Source organism: Diospyros lotus, chromosome 11, assembly GCF_014633365.1.
Source record: "Diospyros lotus cultivar Yz01 chromosome 11, ASM1463336v1, whole genome shotgun sequence".
Taxonomy (NCBI): Eukaryota; Viridiplantae; Streptophyta; class Magnoliopsida; order Ericales; family Ebenaceae; genus Diospyros; species Diospyros lotus.
Genome location: NC_068348.1, coordinates 27,678,409 through 27,700,768, shown reverse-complemented (window position 1 = coordinate 27,700,768; position 22,360 = coordinate 27,678,409). Strand labels below are relative to the sequence as shown.

At 34.7% G+C, this 22,360-nt stretch overlaps 1 pseudogene; it reads right to left on the bottom strand.

The window, feature by feature from the left end:
- Positions 1 to 6,377: 6,377 nt before the first annotated feature.
- On the bottom strand, positions 6,378 to 10,546 carry LOC127812496 (alcohol acyltransferase 16-like; annotated as a pseudogene).
- Positions 10,547 to 22,360: the final 11,814 nt, after the last annotated feature.

Here is a 22,360-nt window from a genome sequence, read left to right as displayed (position 1 = left end):
GTTAAAGTTCTTTCTGTGGTCGAGAGAAATTTAGAGTTCTTCGTCAATTAGAAATTTATGTGGGGCGGGTGTGAATGGTCCAGGTTCATCAACATTTAAAATCCACTGGGACCATGCTCTATTCTACAAAACTCATTAAACTAGTTCATATTTATAAAAAAATAATGTCAAATATTGTTTTAAACATCAGTCAGTATCAATTATTTTCAATCACTATTATCTGATAGAAAATATTAAATTAAATCATTAATATAGTATCTATTTTTTTTACCTAAATTATTCTTTTTAATTATTAAATGCTAAAATAGTTACAGCTTTTTGGAAACTTGTGTTTCTTACTCGGCAAATTTCCATTTAAAAACTTTTTTTTTTTTTTTTGTGAGTTGTTTGCGCATCATCATCAATCACTCAATCTACTCATATGAGTGAATATAGAATATTCATTGTGGCTCAGTCAAATAGTTTGGACCATTAGTTTTTGTCACGTGGCAAGCAGACATAAATGTCTATCTATATATGGTTCAGATTAATTGAAACAACTACATGGGACACCTATTTATATTTGTATGGTTCAAATTAATTTTTAATGAGAAATATTTTAAAGTTTAGACTGTGGTGTCAAATTAGAAAAATAAGGTCAAGGGACAAACCCAGTTTTTTGGTTAAATAAATACATAACTGTTAAACTTTAAATTTGAAAAATAAAATCCATTCATAATGATATTACAAACTTGGAAATTTTAAGTACCATCAACACTTCTAAATTTATATGGTTAAAAAAAATAATTACTCAACCTAATGGTCTAATTGATAATCAACCCAATGTTAAATAGAATTCAAAAATTAGAATTAAAAATAAAATAAAAATATCCATCCTACATATACTCAATTCGATTGATTTAATTTAATTTTTGAGTTTATCCAAATTGATGAGGAGCTCCATTATCCTTGTATATTTTTTATAATATTAACTTTTTAGTTAGACGTGTAATCAATCAGTAGTCAACGTGTTTTATAGATATTGAAAAAAGTAATTATTGTAACATATTTACGTGACATTAATTCTTGAGAATATTGCATGGTAATTACTACTTCTATTACAACTAAAAGCAAAGATTAAAATAAAAATGATTAAAATTTTTAGGGCAAGGGTCAAGTGGTTGGTTCACGATAAATTGGGATTCGCGCCAATAGGTTATGGGTTCGATTCCCTACATAGTGAGACAAAAACTTATACCTACGATTTATTTCATTTGTCGAAATCGAGATCACAAGTGGCAGGGGATCGCGACAATGCGAAAATAAAAAAGATTAAAACTCTATCAAATGCTCCAAAATAATTTGGATTTTTTTTTTTTTAACTACAAACAGAATTAAGGTAAAGGGTTGATAAGTACCCACACTTATTTTTAATAAGAAAAATAAAATACCAAAACAAACAGTCAAGAGAAATGGCAGAATCGTCCTGAAATGATGTGGGCATTACCTTGAAGCCTTGGCAGTTCGCGTGGCCCCAGAAATATAGGAGATCCCTGAAAAACAGAAAGGGGCCAATAAAAAGGACGAAATCGACTCCCTAGCAAGAAGGGCAGACAAACCATCCACAAAACTACAACTTTTAATCATGGCACTCTACCTAGAAGTGTTACAAACCATATATCTTTTTAAGGCTGCAAATCTTCAAAGATTTAGGCGATCTATATTTGTGAAAATTATTTTTGGTTTTTTATCTTCCCTTTTTATTTTTGTTTTTGTATTTCTTGTAAAAAATTAAAGAAAAAAATAAAAATATACGATTATTTTTGTTAAATATGAGACCAATTTGTCTTCAAAAAGACAAAAAAGCATGTTTAAAATTGAGAAATTTTCTACTTGAAAACATTAACTAAAAGTAAACAAACATTAATTTATCCTTAACTTTTATTTTTTATCCATTTTGCAAAACCATTTATTGTATTTTTATTAAATAAATAATAATTCTAATTGATTCGAAAATTGACTATCTGAAAAATCATGGCAAGGTTGATTGTGGGTCTTCACGAATTGGGTGTTGTTCACAGAGTAAATTGTCAATAAAAATTAAAATTAAGTTAAAATAAATTGATAAAAAAATGCTAACGAGATGTTAGCCATTAACAAAATCATAGAAAGATCAACTCTAAAGTGCAAATCAATTTTTATCAAAACAATACAAATTAAAATTAACATTGAAATTAAACTAAAATTAACTATTAATGACAAAAGCTACTACGACGGAGAAGCTGAAGAGGAAATGTCATCTAGTCATGTCGATGACAGACCTACAACTCAAGATGGTCGGCAATGGATATGCGAACGTCAGCGACAACGAGTCTACAAAATTGGAGGAAGAGGAATGGTTGTTGGAGGAAGCTAAAGGGTCTGCAATGATCGACGATGGCGAGCTCTCATGTGCTAATCAATCATCATTTTTTTTTATATAAATAAGAACTTATTACAACCACTCGTTTTTAGATAGAAATGGGTAAGTTCCTTGAATATTTGTAATAGTCCATAAAGGAAGCAATAATTAACATATAAAAATTAATATTTGATAGTCTCCATGAGAATATTTGAATTCTAATTACAAAAGAGATCATTTTAAGGCTAATTAAGTTTGGTAGAGACTTGTTGCCTTGAAAGTAGGGGTGGCAAAATGGGTTGGCGGGTCATAATCGTGTCGTGTCGAAACACATATATAACGTGATTATGACAAACACGAACACGACACAATTAATTAATCGTGTCAAAACCCTCAACCCTAACACGAACATATTTATTAAACGGGTTACACGACATGACACGCGTAACCCGTTTAACAAACAAATTAAACAGATCACACACGACACGACATAACACGATACGTTAACACGAATAAAAATCTATTAACACGAATAAAACACGTTTAACCTTACAAAATATACGAATCAACAAAGAAAAGAGTGGAAAAAAAAACTTATTAGTCTGTGTAAAAAACTCCTAGGCGACGACCGGAGACTAAACTGGAGGTGGTGGCGACCAAAGGCTGGTCTAGAGGCAGTGGCGACGACGACTGTAACATCCCGTTCGAGCGATAGGAAGATTCGGAACAACTTACCCTGACGGGCCTACACGAACTTCCCAGGGGGTCACCCATCCTTGGATTGCCCCAGGTCAAGCACGCTTAACTTGGGAGTTCTTTGCCAACATTCAGCCCAAAAGGTATCCAGCTGGTGTTGTTTCCTTTCTTACATTATCCTCGATATATACTAACTTCTCTGGGCTCTCGGGGTATTACATTCTCCCCCCCTTAAGCACATGACATCCTCGTCATGCGACCTTACAACTGGTCCCAGACCTTCTCCCCTTGGGGGCTACCATCCTAGAAGGCTGCCAGAAGCCGCTCCTTGTACAGGCCCTCAAGCCCCGGCGCCACTCCCCGCCCTCATCGGACCGCTTTCGCCAAGGGTCGGCTCTGATACCATTTGTAACATCCCGTTCGAGCGATAGGAAGATTCGGAACAACTTACCCTGACGGACCTACACGAACTTCCCAGGGGGTCACCCATCCTTGGATTGCCCCAGGTCAAGCACGCTTAACTTGGGAGTTCTTTGCCAACATTCAGCCCAAAAGGTATCCAGCTGGTGTTGTTTCCTTTCTTACACTATCCTCGATATATACTAACTTCTCTGGGCTCTCGGGGTATTACAACGACGATCGAAGATGGAGGCGAAGGCAGAGGGGCGGACGACGACTGGAGGCAGTGGCGACGATGACGACTGAAGATGGAGGCGGACGACGACTGAAGGCCGATCTAGAGGCATCGATGACAACTGGCAGTAGATCTCGAGGCGAAGACGACCACCGAAGACTAAGGCGGAGGCGGGGGCGGAGGGGCCGACGACGGCCGAAGGTGGAGGCCGATCTAGATGCGGCGCTGCGACCAGTGGCAGATCTCGAGGCTGCAACGACTACCGAAGACGAAGGCGGAGGGGCCAACGACTAGAGTTTAAAGAGAATGAGGGAAGAGTGAAAGAGAGAGATGGAGAGTTTAGGGTTTTTGCAAATCAGAAATGAGAAGGGGGGATTTCAGATTTGGCATTTTAATTTTTTTAAATATTAAGTTATAATCATAAAATTTTTGAATAATAATTTTTTTTAATATTATAATTATTTTTAATTTATTTTTATAAATTGGTCTTAAACGTGTTATTTCGTATATAATCATGTTAACGTATTCAGATTAACTTACTAACCCTTTTAATTAAACGTGTCATTTCATATATAATTGTGTTAACGTGTTCGGGTCAACCCGTTTAATTAAACGGATTATTACATGTCTAAACGAGTTAGACGGGTTGACTCGTCTAAAATACGAAAGTAATCCTGTTGACTCATTTATGATCTGAACCCAATTAACCCCAACCCTAACTAACCTAACTCTGTATCGTGTAATCGGGTCGTGTCAAAAATTGCCAGCTGTACTTGAAAGAGGATAGGAAACGGATTGATTTGATATTAAGGCTAATTTTACATTAAATTTTTTAGAGAATAATATATGATAAAAAGAACAAAACTCATTAAACTAGTTCATATTTATAAAAAGTAATGTCAACTATTGTCTTAAGCATCAGCCAGTATTTTTTTTTTTTTTCAATCACTACCATATCTGATAGAAAATATTAAATCAAATCATTAATACAGTATTTTACTTTTTTACCTAAATTATTCTTTTTAGTCATTAAATGCTAAAATAGTTATAGCTTTTCGAAAACTTTTGTTTTTTCCTTCTTAGGTAGTATTTGTTAAAATAAGTAAAATAAAACTTTATCATGATAATTTATCTGTAAAGTTTAAGATAAATTATTTGAAGGGGAAAATAGATAAATTTATTTTGAAATTTTAAAATAAGAAGTTATGTGATTATTTTCTAAAAAATTTAACAAATACATTAATGAAAAACACTTTTGTCTGAAATATTTTCATATCTCTCATTTTTTTTATTTATATCTTGGTTAACAAACACTAACTTAGTAATTTTTCTTTTACAAACTCTTATTTTTTTATTTTTTAACTTGGTCACGCATCATCATCACTCACTCTTCTCCACATCCCCATTTTGAAACTTTTTTATAATTCTTATTTACAAAAAAAATTAAATTAGACTTAGAGACTATACTACTTGATGAAGATGCCAAAAAGACCCAAGAAAGAGAATAATGAAGTGGAAGAACTTTAATAAATTGTATTATATTTGATTTTTTTTAAATTTATTATTTATTTTTAATTAATAAGTTATGGTTCATGAACGATAGAACTTATGTTTATATTTGTTTGAATAGATTATGAAATTTATATTTATTTTTTATATTGAATAACAATTTTTTATATTAAAAAATATATTTATAAAAAGGTCTTTATATGTTTTTTATTTATACGTTTCCTGCATTTTTGTTTCTTACTTTTTTAAAAAAAAAATATCTTTTTCTCATTTTCGTTTCATGTCATATGTGTCTTTTGTTTTTGTTTTTATGTAACCTAGACTACAAGTTATCAATTCGCCATCCCAAACCATGTATTATAAAATTTTGATTTGTTGTTCTTCTTGCAATGGTGACAATATTGTCCATAAACAAGAATTTTGGACTGACAAAAAAAAAAAAAAACTAAGAAGACAAGCAATGACCAAAAATGCTTGATTTGGTAGAAACTATTCACATGTTTATTGTACTGTAATTTATACTTATTAACCACTTGAAGCCTGCACTGTTGCTCAAAGTCTTCAGCTGTTGTTAACTTTAATAACATATAAAAGTCACTACACCAATTTGCATATTGGTTACAGAGAATTGCAGTGAACTAACCACTAAATTTGGCAGTTATGTGTCCAATGCAAAAGCCATGCTTTGTGGATGATAATTCCTTCTCAATTGCGTCCTTTATCCACAAATCTTGATCAGTCAAAGATAGTTTTTGGTGGCTTTTTCATTGGTGATACAAATGTTTACAATAAAATTAATTAAAAAATTGAAGTATGTAGTCTACACTAGAGTGCATAAAAAGATAAAGAATGAGAGGAGTTAAATGATGAAAATAAAATTTAGATGAATTCTTACCTTCATTAACCCTTAAAAAGCACTTGTCGAATCATTTGGAGCAGTCTACGTACACCCAAATAAAATTGTCCTCCCATGATTGTTAATACCAATAAAGATGCCAAAAGGCAATTTCATAAGAATCGACTTTATAAGTGATATCAAAGAAAATGTAACAATCAAAGCAAGGACTAAGGGACCAAAAAACATGCTCTAGCCTTCTCTTAGCGTCAAATATAAATGCATATTAGAACCTTGTATTTTCCTCCTTTGCAACTCTGAAATTAATGCTGTGGAATATCATTGGCATCATTCTGTAATTAATCTTGTCTCTTAATTTTACTAAAGATATTTTGAATACCGCAACTAATAAATTAACATTGAACTTACACACACACGCACACATGAACCAAACCACATGCATCTAAAAAAGTCAAATTAATCTTCAACAATTACTTTAGAGCATGGACACAATTCTCGCTGGGTGTTGTGATCCTTCGCATCTCACAGGGCTTCCTTGGTGATCTTCTTCAGCTCATCTTCGAACCTCTGCATGGTCGACCCCGGCAAACATATCGCCGTAAGAATCCCATCTCCTCTTTCACTGTCGTTGAAACTCGAGAAGATGCTTATCAGATAGCGGGCCTCAGCCAGGCCACCGTACACCGGCTGCCCCCACCCAAAGTCGACTTTGTCTAATCCTATTTGTGCCGTATGAGAAACAATAAAGGTTCCTTTCCTCGTATACATTGGTCTTCCCCTAGTCACCATAAGATCAGCCACCGACCTGAAATACTCGCCGTCGATCGCTTGGCTTTTCGTCTTCTTCACCAGCTCCACAGCATATTCCAGTGGGTATTTTGAAACCATTTCGGCCTTCGAAACCGACGCCGGATAGACGAAAACGTTTCCGTAGTACCCGTTCGGTATATCCATCCCCGCCTTACCGCGACCATTGATAGCGCATGAAATTCGAACGCTCTCGTTCGGGCCAATGCCGAGCGCAGTTGTGCGGCATTTCCAGATACAAGCTGTAATTATCTCGAACCTAGTGCATCTGGTTCGTTCCTGCGGGGGGAGATGGCTCCGAAGGGCTCCTATCTCTTTAGGACCGAAGAAGAAACATCGGTTGATCATAGTTTCATTGCCATCACCGTCGGATTGGTCTTCGAGGTCGCTTTCTGGCTCGAATTCGTTGTGCAAGCAAGTGACCCGTGGAGGGTTTCTGGCAAATAAAACCTCCCTTTGCCATACGGGAGTAACCGAAGGGGAGTCTGCTTTCCCTTGAGCAAACTCGGCAATGGCGATCAGGAACTGGTTTATCCCAAAGCCATCACTCATGGTGTGGTTTATGCGAACTGCAAAGGCGAAGCCGCCGCATTGGAAACGAGTCACCTGTGTCGATCATATTCCAAATTAATTAGTATTGTTTCATTAGTTTGTAACTTTGTGCCATAATGTTTGGTCCGAATTAACCCAACTCTCTTTAAGATTCTCAGCTCAATTCAGAGTATAAACCATTAATATTCTATTAGTTTATCAAGCAAATCTTAGGATGCTAATATGGCCATGAATCCGTCAAAACGACCAATTCAGGCTTCCAGTGATTCTTCCAACCAACGTAAGGTTTATTGGCACATCGTTTTGACCAAGCCCTTTTATTCGACAGAGAATTTCGACAAATATATTATTACTCTATTATCTCATTGTCACTACTCTTTATAAATAGGATATTAGTCTTTATGGTAAAAAAAATACCTGAATGAGAAGGAGAGGGCAACCGAGGATTCCATCGGAGCCGGGAACATCCTACAGAAGCTTCGCCAAGTACGGAAACCCCAGCCGAAGCGGGTCGCTGACCTGCTCGAGCTCGATATCGGCATCCGCCTCTACGAACAAAACCCCTTCACCGGTGCAGGCCACCACGAGTTTCCCGTTGCTGGCTTCGATAAGCCTGCCGGCGAACGGGTAGTAGAAAACCAGGGTTTCGGCGAGTGCTACTTCGATGATCTTGGCGGGATCCTTTTCATCCTTGGAAGGATTTTTTCTGTAAAACATTATCACGGGTACTTGAAACCAAAGGCCCGGCTGGTCATCAATGTCGGAGAGTGGTTTGAGTTCACATGGCGTCTGTGTTGCCGGCGCAACCAGTCGTGGCTCTTGCCTTCTCACGGCGAAAGTAAGAGACGATGAAGACGACATTTTTCTGGGAAAATGCTTCTTAATTAAACAGATTACATGAATCCTCTGCTACTTTGGAGAGAGATAGAGAAGTTCACCCGAAAACGTGAGGAAAATTATGTCATTCCAAAATTCTCTTCCCCATTTGGACACCTCATTGGTTATACAAATAATCTATTTATGTGTTGTTGGGTCACTTGGTCACATCCTTTTCATGTGTGAGTGAGTTCAGTCATACACATAATAATTTATTTGTGTTTTTCTTAAAAATAAGATTTTCATATGAACAGGCCAAAAATAAATTTGTATATTGTACGGATCTTACTTGGAATTATCACTTTTGCGCCGTCCTCCACTAATGTTTTTGATTTCGACAAAAAAGATAAATTCTAAGTAGATATTTTGTTTCGCTACATAAGATAAGGAATCGAATCCATGACCTATTAGTGCGAATCTTACCTTATCATAGTCCAACCACTTGACCTGTATCCTGAGAATTTGTATAAACCCTATTAGGGCTTGAGGCTTGTTGCATTGGTAAGCATAAAAATATTGGGGGTTTGATATAAGTATAAAGGTACATTTTATTTTTCAAAAAATATATTGATTACTTATAATATTATTAAAAAATTATATCAAATTATCCATTAAGATTATACTTAAGTTTCGCGAGGCCCCCAGCTAGGCCACGGGGCACCTCAGCCAAGACGCGACCCTAGCTCAACCTAGGTGCACCCTAGTCGTTCCCTCATTTGTGACTTGGCTTTTTGCTTTTTTCTTGCATGTTTTCATGTCATAATTTGAGGATATTTTAATTTTTTTTAAAACTTTTCCGAGGTAAATTTTATTTTTCTTTCAAACTTGATCTTTTATTCTTATTATTTATTTTCCCTAAATTCACTAAAAAAATTTCACTAAGTGACACTTAGGGATGTTTACTTCTAGTGGACTCATCTTGATTTCTACTTAAACTCTTATATTTGGTTTACTTTATCAGGACAAAATCTTTATGTGTACACTCATTTTTATGGATTAAATCTAATTTAATTCATAACTTGTATATGTTAAAGAGTCTAAATTTTCAATTCATTCTGATATGCCAAATTTTCTTTTTTTAAAAAAAGAATTTTTTGGGCATCTCAAGTAGAAATCTTTAAAAGCCCTTAAAATAAATTTATAAGTTATTACAACTCAAGATATGAATGTAAAAAGTCGTCTATTTCTACTAAAATAAAATGATATGTCTTAAACGAAAACTAAGTTCGTACAACTGGTTTGGCATGCTTGATACATTTGCTATCACCAAAATAAACCTATACATGATTCTATTACGTCACATAAAAACACGCATAATATGTACGAAACATGATATATCACAAAAAGAAAATAATGAAGCTTTCAAAACTATGCTTAAAAAACTTCATTTTCCTTTGAGTTGCTTATCTCACCTAAAATGTTTAAATATTTTAAGGGATAAACTCAAGTTAAAAAATGAACCTTCTAAGTGAGAAATGTGTATGAAATGTATCCATGAAGAAAAAGGCAAGTTTTTACTTTAAGATGTCATTTATGACAATATTTGCCACATACTTTTGAGAACTTTCTCAACCAACCCACTAAGTGCTTATTGGAAGATCCCCAACTATGTCATCTCGGGCCTGAATGGCTGTGAGCATGATAACATGATCATATATCACTATGGATGCAAATGAAAAGATATGCAAAATACATTTTTCAATACTGATTTCTTATGTAACACAAAAAATGTCATGAAGTGAGTTTTTGAGTGGAATAACAATACCTTGAGATTTCTTTGGAGATTGCTTCCATTGACCATCCCTCAATTCAGAAGACCTCTAATTTTCCTCATAGCTAGAGAAGCCAATTAATATGAAGGATTTATATTTTATTTTTATTTTTAAAACTGTCCTTTCTCGTGAAATATACTTATATTCACATGGGAAAAAACAAAGGGAGAAAGAGGAAGAGATTGGAACACAGCGAGTAGCAGCTTGTTGTGTTGAGGACAGTGGAGTCGCTTTCTATGTGAATATAAAGGAGAAAGAGGAAGAGATTGGAACGCAGCGCGCGAGTAAACTGCTTGTTGTGTTAAGGACTCTAAATATAAACGAGAAAGAGGAAGAGATTGGCACGCAGCAGCGTTGAGGACTTGTGAATATAAAGGAGAAAGAGGAAGAAATTGGCACCCAGCGAGTAGCTGCTTGCTATAAGTCCCTTTCTTAAAAGAAAGTGATCGCAAGAATCATGATTGGGAATTGTTTGATTGTCTTTCTCTGAGAAAATTAAAAATAGAATCAACTTTAATTCGAGACCACTATTCAAAATCTTGTGACCCTTTCAATCGGAACACTAAAGAAACATTAAATATAGTTTGGCCTAACTGTTAACAAATTAGTTGGACCACTGGTAATAAAGCTTGCTTGCTTGTCTCTTTTCGTCATACAAACTCTACATAAAGTGGCCATCTTTGACAAACCACGCCCCGCATTAAATTAAACCCCCCAGATGTCACCATGAAAGGTGTGTGTGTGTGTGTGTAAATTTCACCCAAATTCATGTTGTTTTATCACGGTTATATATTACTGATTTATTTTTAATATTTTATATTGGATTATTGTTCTTTTACTTTTGATATTTTGATATTTTATGATTTATTTACAATTTTACCCAAATTCATGTTGTTTCATCTATGTCATCTCAAATCTAAACACTATATATGTTGGAATTTTCAACAAGAAATCTTAATTAGTCTTAAAGATTTCTTAACAAGTTCATTTTCTATTCCTAGTTGTTTTCCTATTAAGTTTGTAATTCTATTTATTAGTCAGTTTCTACTTCTTGTTAGGCAAGGAAACATTAGCCTTTGTGAACAAGGAAAACAATCTATAAATATGATGTTTGTCTTGTTATTCAAGGAGTATAAATTACTTGTGAAAGATCAGTGAGAGTTAGGAATTAGGTGTAATTAGGATTTTGGTTTAGAGAGAGAATATTGAACTTTGTAGTTGTAAACTTTACTATATAGTAATATTTTTTCTCTGTCGTCCTAACGATTGTGGTTTTTCTTTTTAGGGTTTTCCACATAAAAATATCTTGTGTTTGAGTGTGATTGTATATTTTATTTTTTTATCTTATTTTTTAATAAGTGATATCAGAGCTTTGGTTATCGAGCTTTGGTTATCAATCGTCTAGTACGCAAAAGATATGTCAAGCATGATGAAATTTAATTTTGAAAAGTTAGATGGGAAGATCAATTTTGGCTTGTGGCAAATACAAGTTAATGATATCTTAATCTAATATGGGTGTTATATATATTTCCTACACCACTCCTTATGGGCTAGACTCAGTCCAGTGGGCCAGTCCAATCGCCTGAAACCCAGAAGGTCCAAGCGAGCTCATCAAAGAAAGCTCATACGCCGCTAAAATCCGAGCTCATATCACGGAACCAAGCAAGCTCCTAGTAAGTTCTAGGCAAGGCTTCTAGCGAGCTCCCAATGATCTATTCAACAAGCTTCTGGTAAAGCTCCTAGTTCACTGGCCCAACCGTTCAGCTCGCTGGCCTAAAACCCTTCAGCTCGCATAGACAACAAAGCTGCTGAACAGCTAGATGCAGGGACCCACTTACTTTATCTGAGGCGAACCATGCCCCTCGTAATGAGGATCCCACTCTCGATTTTATGTAGATGATAAGGACTGATTTTCCCCTATTATATCATCTTTATATTTTTATATCTTAAGCAATTGTAGAGGTCCCTTATGATAAATAAGGGTCAGAAGTATTAGTAAAAGGGACAAACGACAACAAGAAGAATAATCATATACTACTACTTTGAAAGAATAATCAAGGGACAGTCGTGGAGTAGGCATCATTCTGGCCGAACCACGTGAAAATTCTTTGTGTTCTTCCTATTTTGTTCTTCCTCCTTGCATCTTGGAGTTACTCATTCACTGCGGCCCTAATGAATCACAGTCAGCTAAAATCAAACATCGACATTTTGGTGCTAGATGAAGAGGCCGCTCTGATCAATAGCCATGACAAGATGAAGGAATACTCGAAGTTCCGACGCTGCGGTCGACCCCACTAGAAAATCACCGTGATCAACCGCGAGATTTTCTACTAAATGGAAGGCCCATTGTTCAGGCAACGGACATCCCTTTACCACCACCGATCGGAAACACCACCGGCATGCTCCCACGGGTTACTGTCCAACCCATTATTCAAACCGCTGGGGTAAGGGTGATTCGGGACTGGAAGCAACGCCATGAGGCGTTAGAAAACGCAGTAATGCAGCTCGCTAACTTAGTTAGAGTTTTGGCCCAAGCTCAAGCGCGGGCTGTCCATGATCCACCAGCTTCACCTCGAAGGATTCGCCAACCACGAGAAGAGAGACCTCTGCTTGCAGAGGAGGATATTGGAGATAATTATCTGTGTCCAAATCACCATTCTCCGAAACGGGAAAGAAGTAGGCGATCGCAGGCCCAGGCGATCTGCAGACTCGGACTCAACCGTGGAGGAATTGTATCAAAGAGTCGGCAGTTGGAAGCACAACAAAGAGTCTGCTGCCAGAATAATGATCGTGGGGACAAGACACCATTCACAAGAGAAGTGGAGCTCGAACCCCTCCCCCGAAGATTCAAAGTCACGAGTATGCCTTAGTACAATGGGAACAGTGACCCGTACAATTACCTGGATGCAGAAAACCAACTCGCTGGTCAAATGTCGCGCCTTCCCAACGACCTTGGGTGATATCCCCCAAGCTTGGTTTAGAAGCCTTTCACCCCGCTGCATCGACAGCTGGGAGGAATGCCAATGGAGATTCCTCAATCAATACAGGGCGCTAAGAAGGTAGCTTGCCCCTCCATGTCACCTCGTCACAGTGTTCCATAAAGCAAACGAATGACTATATCGCTAGATTCAGGCGCGAGGTGAGCAATGTCGAGGATCCCTCCGATGAAAGTGTACTGACTACGATCTCTGTGGGCCTCTGCAAAGATGGGAAGCTCTATGAGAGAATCTATAAGACCCTAGTTAAAGACTTGGGGGAATTCTATGAATGAGCTACTAAGGAGGTTCGATGGGAAGAGGCCTTTGGGTCGAAGAAGCCCACCAGACCAAAAGAAGAGGCCAAACGCTCCAACCAGAATAAGAGAAGAAATAATGGAGACATTGGGAGGGAAGCTTGGGGAGAACACTCGAAGAATGAGGTCTTTAAGCAAGCTCTCAAGGCAAAGAAGGAAGAGCCACCTATGCGATCATGGCGTTTTGACAACTACTGTGTCCTGTCTGATCCTCAATAGAGGATCTTCGCCATGGAAAGAAACAGAGAGGAGTTCAGGAAGCCTAACCCGTTGAGAACTCCCAACAAATTCAGAAATAAGAAAAAAATTTGTGTATACTATAACGAGACGGGCCATAACACCTCTGAATGTTGGGCTCTGAGAGACGTCATTGAGGAATTGATTGGAAGAGGTCAGTTGAAGGATTATGTGGTGCGACCAACTAATCAGCTGAACCAACAACTGGCACAGCAACCGCCTCTCTTAGATGATGAACGCTCGCTAGCAGTAAGAACAATCTACACAATTCATAGTAGGCCTCACCTCGTTGGAACTTCCCATAAGTCCCATGACAGGTACGTGCATGAAGCCAACCATGTCTTGCTGGCACGGTTGAACAAGCAGTTTGCTTGCACGAAGCAAGCTAGGGGAAATGCAGTCACAAAAAAAATCATTTTCTCGGAAGAAGAGGCCGGGAATGTTCACTGGCCACATAATGACGCACTCATTATATTCTCCCGGATTGACAATTCTGAAGTGCGAAGGATAATGGTGGACATAGGCAGCTCAGTAAATGTGATGTACATAGCATGTTTTGATCAAATAGAACTGGGGTCGAAACAGTTAAACTCATCCCCGGAGCCACTTTATGGGTTCACGGGTGATGCAGTGGTCCTTGTCGGGCGGATTAGTCTCCCTTTCACTGTTGGAGATGCAGATTGGTAGGCCACCACATTGGCAAAATTCCTAATTGTAGATTGCCCTTCGGCGTACAACGTCGTGCTTGGGAGGTCGGCAATGAACGACCTGGATCTGGTCAACTCAATCAGGTTGCTGACAGTCAAATTCTCGACCCCCAATGGAGTAGGTGACTGCACTCTCACCCTGCAATTAAAACATAATAAAAACAAATCATAATAAAACTTTTATATATTTTTTTATTTTGGTGAGAGGTTTATACTCGCCAGTGTACGAGTGCAGTTGTAGTCCAAATTTAAATTTATATTTTTCTGGATGAATCCAGATCGTCCACTGAGAGATTTTTTTTATGGCAAAAGAAAAAGAATGTCACACACACGCACACACATTTGGACAAATTGGCAACAAGGTTTTTTTTATGGTTTTATTTTTTAAACAACAGATACTAGAAAATAAAGTAAGGAATAAATTGAAATAAACATTAAGCGTAAAAATATGAATTTGGATAGTGCTTGAGTTAAGACAATTTCAGTACCAACCCGTTGATTCCCAAATTTTAGCATAAAAGATTAGCAACATTAATTTAATTTCAGATATGATGGTTTGTTATTAAATGCAATTAGAGATGATGATAGTTCTAGGTTAAGCAATCCCCATACATGATATGCGGGATTCTAATTTAAGCAACCACCATAAATTCAATTGCAATTAATACACAAAACAACTAAATTAATCATCCGGGTTTGGGTATGATAGCGTTTCCAGTTCTAGTAACTCTCATACATGGCATGAAAGCTCTAAATTAGGCTTACGCTCAAATCCAAACCTAGTGATTTTTCAATAATTAATACACACTCATACTGAAATTTAAATTAATGTTACTTATTTAAAGTGCAGCTTTCTTTGGGAATCATTGGCGTTGGACACTGTCATTGCCTTAACCCAAGATTAGATTTAGCTACTCATCTTTATTTGAAAGTTAATTGACAGGAATTTAAATGACGTAATTTAAATAACAGAATTTAAATGACAGGAATTAAAATAGTAAAAACTAACCGGTCATTTAGGCGGTGGATAATTAAAAGACAAGAATTAAAATTACAGGAATTTAAAAGCATAAACTAACCGGCCATTTAGGCGGTGAATAATTAAAAGACAATAAATGACATAAGAATTTAAAAGAAGAAAAAAGAAGTAAGATTATAAGAGAAAGTACTAAAGAAAATGAGAAAGAACAAGAACAATTCTCAAAGAGAGAATTATAAGGAAACAACTAAACTTTTATTCAAGAATAATAATCACCCTTACAAATGCAATCAAGTGAGCTATTTATAGGCCACAAGATGCAATACAAACCACACAATTTCAATTATTCAATTAGATATAATTATATCTAATGGGCACTCACACACTTAAAGTTAAATGGATTTTAGCTATAATACACACCTAATATTAAATGGATTTTAGCTAAAATACATACCTAATAAAGTACTCATAAAGTTAAATGGATTTTAGTTATAATATCCACCTAATAGTTAAATAGATTTTAGCTAAGAAACACACATAATAAAGCTCTCACATAAAAAATAAAAATAGATTTCTATAAATTGGTTTTTAATCTTCATTAGGATTAAAAATAATCCTTGGGCCTTCTCCAAATAATATCTTCCATGGGTTGCTCAAATTGGGCCTTAAATCTTCATGGACTTGAATTCTTCATGGGTTTGAATTCTTCATGGATTTGAATTCTTCATGGACTTTAAGTCTTCATGGGCTTGAATTCTTCATGCCTAAAAAAAAAAAATAATTTAATGTTATTAATAAATTATATGTTATATATATGTATTACACATGGCACATATATATATATTAGATTATATTATATATATATATATTACATGCATGCATATAATGATGTATATGTATTATATATAATTTTATATATTATTATTATTATTATTATTAAATTTTACTTTAAAATTTCATTTCATTCATTTTTCAATTTAAAGTTGCATATAACCATAAAATATATATTAATATCTAATTTAAACCATTTTTAAGATCAAAAGAAGGGTATAATTATAACAAAATTTTTACAAAATTAACCACTAATCATACCCCCCAACTTAAACACTGCTAGTCCCTTAGCAATCAGACTATACACATGCCAAGCTTTATTCACAATAACTGTATGAATGTAAAAATTTCAAATTCAAAACCGAAATGCATAAAATTGAATAAATAATTTAGCATTCTAAATCAGATTTTTGGTTAAAGGTCATACAATCTCAGGAATAGCAATTAGGATAATCAACACACAGACTTACTCCCTTGAAGTTTTGACTTCAAACCTTACTATGGATTTTTCCTCCAATAAAAAGAATTCCTCAGGTGTACACACAAGGGGGTGCACCGTTATAAGAGTAAATGCAGAGCAAGTTCAAAACTCGGTACCATCCCAAATACAAGGAACGTATTTTCATGAAAGAACAGGGAAATTGACATAGCTTCATGATTGGAATAATGCTCTAGACGAGTAACTTCTAAATTTAAACATGATTCCCTACTCCAAACTCGAATTCTAAGATCACATGATTTATAGTATCAAAAGGGACCAGACTAGGTTGTAATGGGGCTATACAGGTTGTCAAAGAAAAAATAGCGTGTGCAATGGGTGTGTCAGGAATTTTTTTTTTTGTTTTTTTGTTTTTACCATTTATGTTGAAACAGTTATACTGAAAAGCTAAGAGAATTTTGCCCCCTTTTTTTCACTCTTTTTTTTTTCTTCCTTTTTTTTTCTTTTCTTTTTTTTTTGTCTTTTTCTCTTTAAATATGAAAATAGATAAACAGACTAATTCCCAAAATCACACCAGGTTGGATAAAATTCATATGGTTATGAGTTAAACGAGGGTTAATATTTAGAGTAAGTTTTAGAGTAATTGTACTACAAATGGCTCAAATAGGATAGCAAATGAGGTTAATTTAAAGAAAGAAAAAGGTTTAATATGCTCAAACTGAAAGAAATTGATCCCCCTATCATGCTTCTCAGTCATCTAATTCGGAGTTTGAAACCAGTCAAATTCATCCGCTGTCAAACTAGACATTCAAAGCGAATTGATATTTTGAAACCATTGAAAAGATAAGATAAACAAGAGAGCATATTTAGAGTAAGTGTTATTTCACTCAAAATTAACGGTTATTAGGCTCAAACACTTACTTGGGTAATAGTCTCCACTTTCTGTTGAGGGATCATACAATGTACTAATCAGCTAATTACTGTTACCTTTGACTTTATGACCGATAACCAATTTTTAAATTTTGAATCCCCGATAAATGCAAATTACTTATTCTAATGCATATACGTTTTCAAATAAGAAATCAATGCATCCATGTTTCGTATTGCAAACTTAACCGGCTATCAGTGCATAACTTCAAAACTTTAGGAATAGCGTTATTTAAAACACAATTTTTTTTTTTTAATAAGAGTAGATAAAGATAATCAATTCACACAAGACTACAAACTAGCAATAGCAAACTCACAGTTAAATATGAACCAGATAATTCATAACTAAACCTTACACCCCCAACTTGAATTGCAGTAATAAATTATGGTTGTTAAGAATACCTGTAACTCCACAAGTCCATTTTGCTGTGAACTGTTAAAACTTAAACAAACAAATGAGCATATCATATAGATACATATTTATATTTTCACACCAAAATAAAAAGTTCATGCAAGTCATAAGATAAGCAAAATGCGTCTCAAGAGTACAAAAAGTACTCCTTACTCAGCCATCTTATCAAAGACTTTGCTAACAACATTCCACAGTTTTGGTTTTTTTTTTTTTTTTTAAGAACACAACCAAGAAAAATCCTGCAAGTTGTACAATAACTAGATGCGTCTCAAGAGTACAAAAAGTACTCCTTACTCAGTCATTTTAATAAAGAGCATTTCTCACAGTGATAAATTTAAATTAATCGGACTCCTTTGGCGCTTGTTACTAATTGCCTTAGACCAGTCTATCCGAGGCTCATGAGGATCGTACTGTGGAACATAAGCATGTAATTTCTCTAGCAGCTTATCAATGGTGGATGCAGAGATGAGAATCTTTCTTGCTGAACGAGAAATGAACTGTTGGTCCACAGCCTGATCAAGAAAAGAGAGTAACCCATCGAAAAAATGGTTAACATTTAAAAGTCCAATGGGTTTGGTATGGAGATTACTCTTGGCCTAGGAGATTATACAAAATATTTCTTCAAGTGTTCCAAAACCTCCTGGTAAAGCAATGAAGGCATCTGACTGATAAATCTTACAAGCCATGTGCTCAGACATAGAAGTCGTTTCTATAAGTTGACCGCGTGTAATCCCGGAAATATGTGGTTCAGCTAAAGGGATTGGCATTACACCTACCACAGATGAATTTTCAAGATGTACAGCTTGTGAAACATAACCATTCAATCCACGACTTCTCCCTCCATATACCAAATTAATTTTTTTCTCTCCTAATTTTTTACCAAGTTCGCTCGCTGCAAGTTGATTAATGGTTAATTTTGTAAATATTTTGTTATAATTATACCCTTCTTTTGATCTTAAAAATGGTTTAAATTAGATATTAATATATATTTTATGGTTATATGCAAGTTTAAATTGAAAAATGAATGAAATGAAATTTTAAAGTAAAATTTAATAATAATAATAATAATATATAAAATTATATATAATATATATACATCATTATATGCATTCATGTAATATATATATAATATATATAATATAATTTAATATATATATGTGCCATGTGTAATACATATATATAATATATAATTTATTAATAACATTAAATTATTTTTATTTTATTTTTTAGGCATGAAGAATTCAAGCCCATGAAGACTTAAAGTCCATGAAGAATTCAAGTCCATGAAGAAATCAAACCTATGAAGAAATCAAATTAAAGTCCATGAAGAATTCAAGCCCATGAAGAATTAAGGCCCAATTTGAGCAACCCATGGAAGATATTATTTGGAGAAGGCCCAAGGATTATTTTTAATCTTAATAAAGATTAAAAACCAATTTATAGAAATCTATTTTTATTTTTTATGTGAGAGCTTTATTAGGTGTGTTTTTTAGCTAAAATCCATTTAACTATTAGGTGAATATTATAGTTAAAATCCATTTAACTTTATGAGTGCTTTATTAGGTATGTATTTTAGCTAAAATCCATTTAATATTAGGTGTGTATTATAGCTAAAATCCATTTAACTTTAAGTGTGTGAGTGCCCATTAGATATAATTATGTCTAGTTGAATAATTGAAATTGTGTGGTTTGTATTGCATCTTGTGGCCTATAAATAGGTCACTTGATTGCATTTGTAAGTGTGATTATTATTCTTGAATAAAAGTTTAGTTGTTTCCTTATAATTCTCTCTTTGAGAATTGTTCTTGTTCTTTCTCATTTTCTTTAGTACTTTCTCTTATAATCTTACTTTTTTTTCTTTCTTCTTTTAAATTCTTATGTCATTTATTATTACTTTATTATTCACCGCCTAAATGGCCGGTTAATTTGTGCCTTTAAATTTCTGTAATTTTAATTCTTGTCATTTAATTATTCACCGCCTAAATGGCCGGTTAGTTTATGCCTTTAAATTTCTGCAATTTTAATTCTTGTCATTTAATTATCCACCGCCTAAATGGCCGGTTAGTTTATGCTTTTAAATTTCTTGTCATTTAAATTCTGTTATTTAAATTACGTCATTTAAATTTCTGTCAATTAACTTTCAAATAAAAATGAGTAGTTAAATCTAATCTTGGGTTAAGGCAAGGACAGTGTCCAATGCCAATGATTCCCAAAGAAAGCTGCGCTTTAAATAAGTAACATTAATTTAAATTTAGTTATGAGTGTGTATTAATTATTAAAAAATCACTAGGTTTGGATTGGAGCGTAAGCCTAACTTAGAGCTTTCATGCCATGTATGAGAGTTACTAGAACTGGAAACGCTATCATACCCAAACCCGGATGATTAATTTAGTTGTTTTGTATATTAATTGTAATTGGATTTATGGTAGTTGCTTAAATTAGAATCCCGCATATCATGTATGGGGATTGCTTAACCTAGAACTATCATCATCTCTAATTGCATTTAATAACAAACCCTCATATCTGAAATTAAATTAATGTTGCTAATCTTATATGCTAAAATTTGGGAATCAACGGGTTGGTACTGAAATTGTCTTAACTCAAGCACTATCCAAATTCATATTTTTACGTTTAATGTTTATTTCAATTTTTGCCTTACTTTATTTTCTAGTATCTGTTGTCTAAAAACAAAACCATAAAAATCTTGTTGTCAATTTGTCCAAATGCGTGTGCGTGTGTGTGACATTCTTTTTCTTTTGCCATAAATAAATCTCTCAGTGGACGACCTGGATTCATCCAGAAAATATAAATTTAAATTTGGACTACAACTACACTCGTACACTGGCGAGTATAAACCTCTCACTAAAATAAAAAAAAATATAAAAGTTTTATTATGATTTGTTTTTATTGTGTTTTAATTGCAGGGTGAGAGTGCAGTCACAAGTGCGTAACAAATATCGCTCCCAAGTTGAGAGCCACAAAGTACACATATGGTATTGATTCGACGAACTAACTGGCCTTCCATGTTTGTTCCTTTTGTATGTCCTGAAAAGAAGTTTGGCGATCAAAAGTAACTATACAACAATTCAACAAGAAATAAATACAAACAAAAATCATGCGTATGTATAAGTAGTTGTGATTGTGGCTCACATCTTCCTCTGGTTTTACGTCCAAAAACGGCTTAAACACTTTCTATGAAGCGGGGATAAGCTTTCCATCTAATTTTCTTATAGATTGGCAAACATGGTCGTTTTTAGTCAGATTCCCAAGACTATAGCGTTGGTGGTCACTTCTGAACTGGGTCCATAAAGCAAGAAGTTCTCTTTGCACTATTCCACATGGATGCGTCTCAAGAGTCAATCGAATATCATCCAAAGACTCCTTACTTAGTCCATCCTTTATGAAACTAATTTTATCTTCTCGATTTATGGACGTAAACCTCACAGATTTGCATCGTGTGTTACAGGTCCATTGAGCACATTTATAACAACCATTCACTCTTTTCGCTCTTCTTTTCTTCGCAAAACTACTCTTCCCTAAACCTGGAAAATGCTTAAAACTAGGTGAAGTTTCATCAGCTAATCGAACTTTTGCTTCGATCAGCCAACGAATATCTTCAGGGATGTTATTACGCATCAACAGCCTAAGTCTTTCACACCTAGCAGCATAAATTTTTTTCAAATCATTCTGTGGGAGAGATGGATAGTACTTGTGAATTTTTGAGAGATAAAGATCCATTTTTTTTAAAAAAAAAAAAATTATACTAAGAAGAAAGTAAAGAACTATAAACTTTACAAAAGGGATGAGAGTACCTGATCGGAGAATAACACAAAGAAGATTGAGCTCAAGAGGGGAGATTTGCCTCATACAGATATTGAGTCTCTTATAGAGCAATGGGCATCACTATTCTACACTCGACTCGAGGCATGCCATAATTGCATCGTCAGACTTGACGTCGTTTAGCGTCTCATTTTTCAACATTTGGCAGTGTGCCTTTTTTTTTTTTTCAACGCTCGGCGCCTTTGTTTTCAACATTTGGCAGTGTGCCTTCTTTCTTTATAGGGCAGTGTGATTGCACTGTCTGAGAAAAAAAATGGCTACCACCAGCGTCAATTCTGTCTCTCTCAATTCAATTTTTTTTAATTAATTTTGTTTTAATTTTTGTTTTTTTTTGGGTAAAATTTTTAGACACCTTACCCCCCAACTTAAATTGCGCATTGTCCTCAATTGGCAATAAAAGGATAGAAGATAGGCATACCTGGCGGTCTTCAATACATAAACTTGTATGGAGAAATTTTATTTAGACTGCACATAGAGAAACACTAGTTAAGTAATGCAGAAAAGGAACAACTTGTATGTATATATAAAATTATTTTATTATATATTTTTATTTATTTTTTTTAGAATTTTTTTTTCTTTTCTTCCAATTAAGGATCAAATGAGTGGTTTCCCAC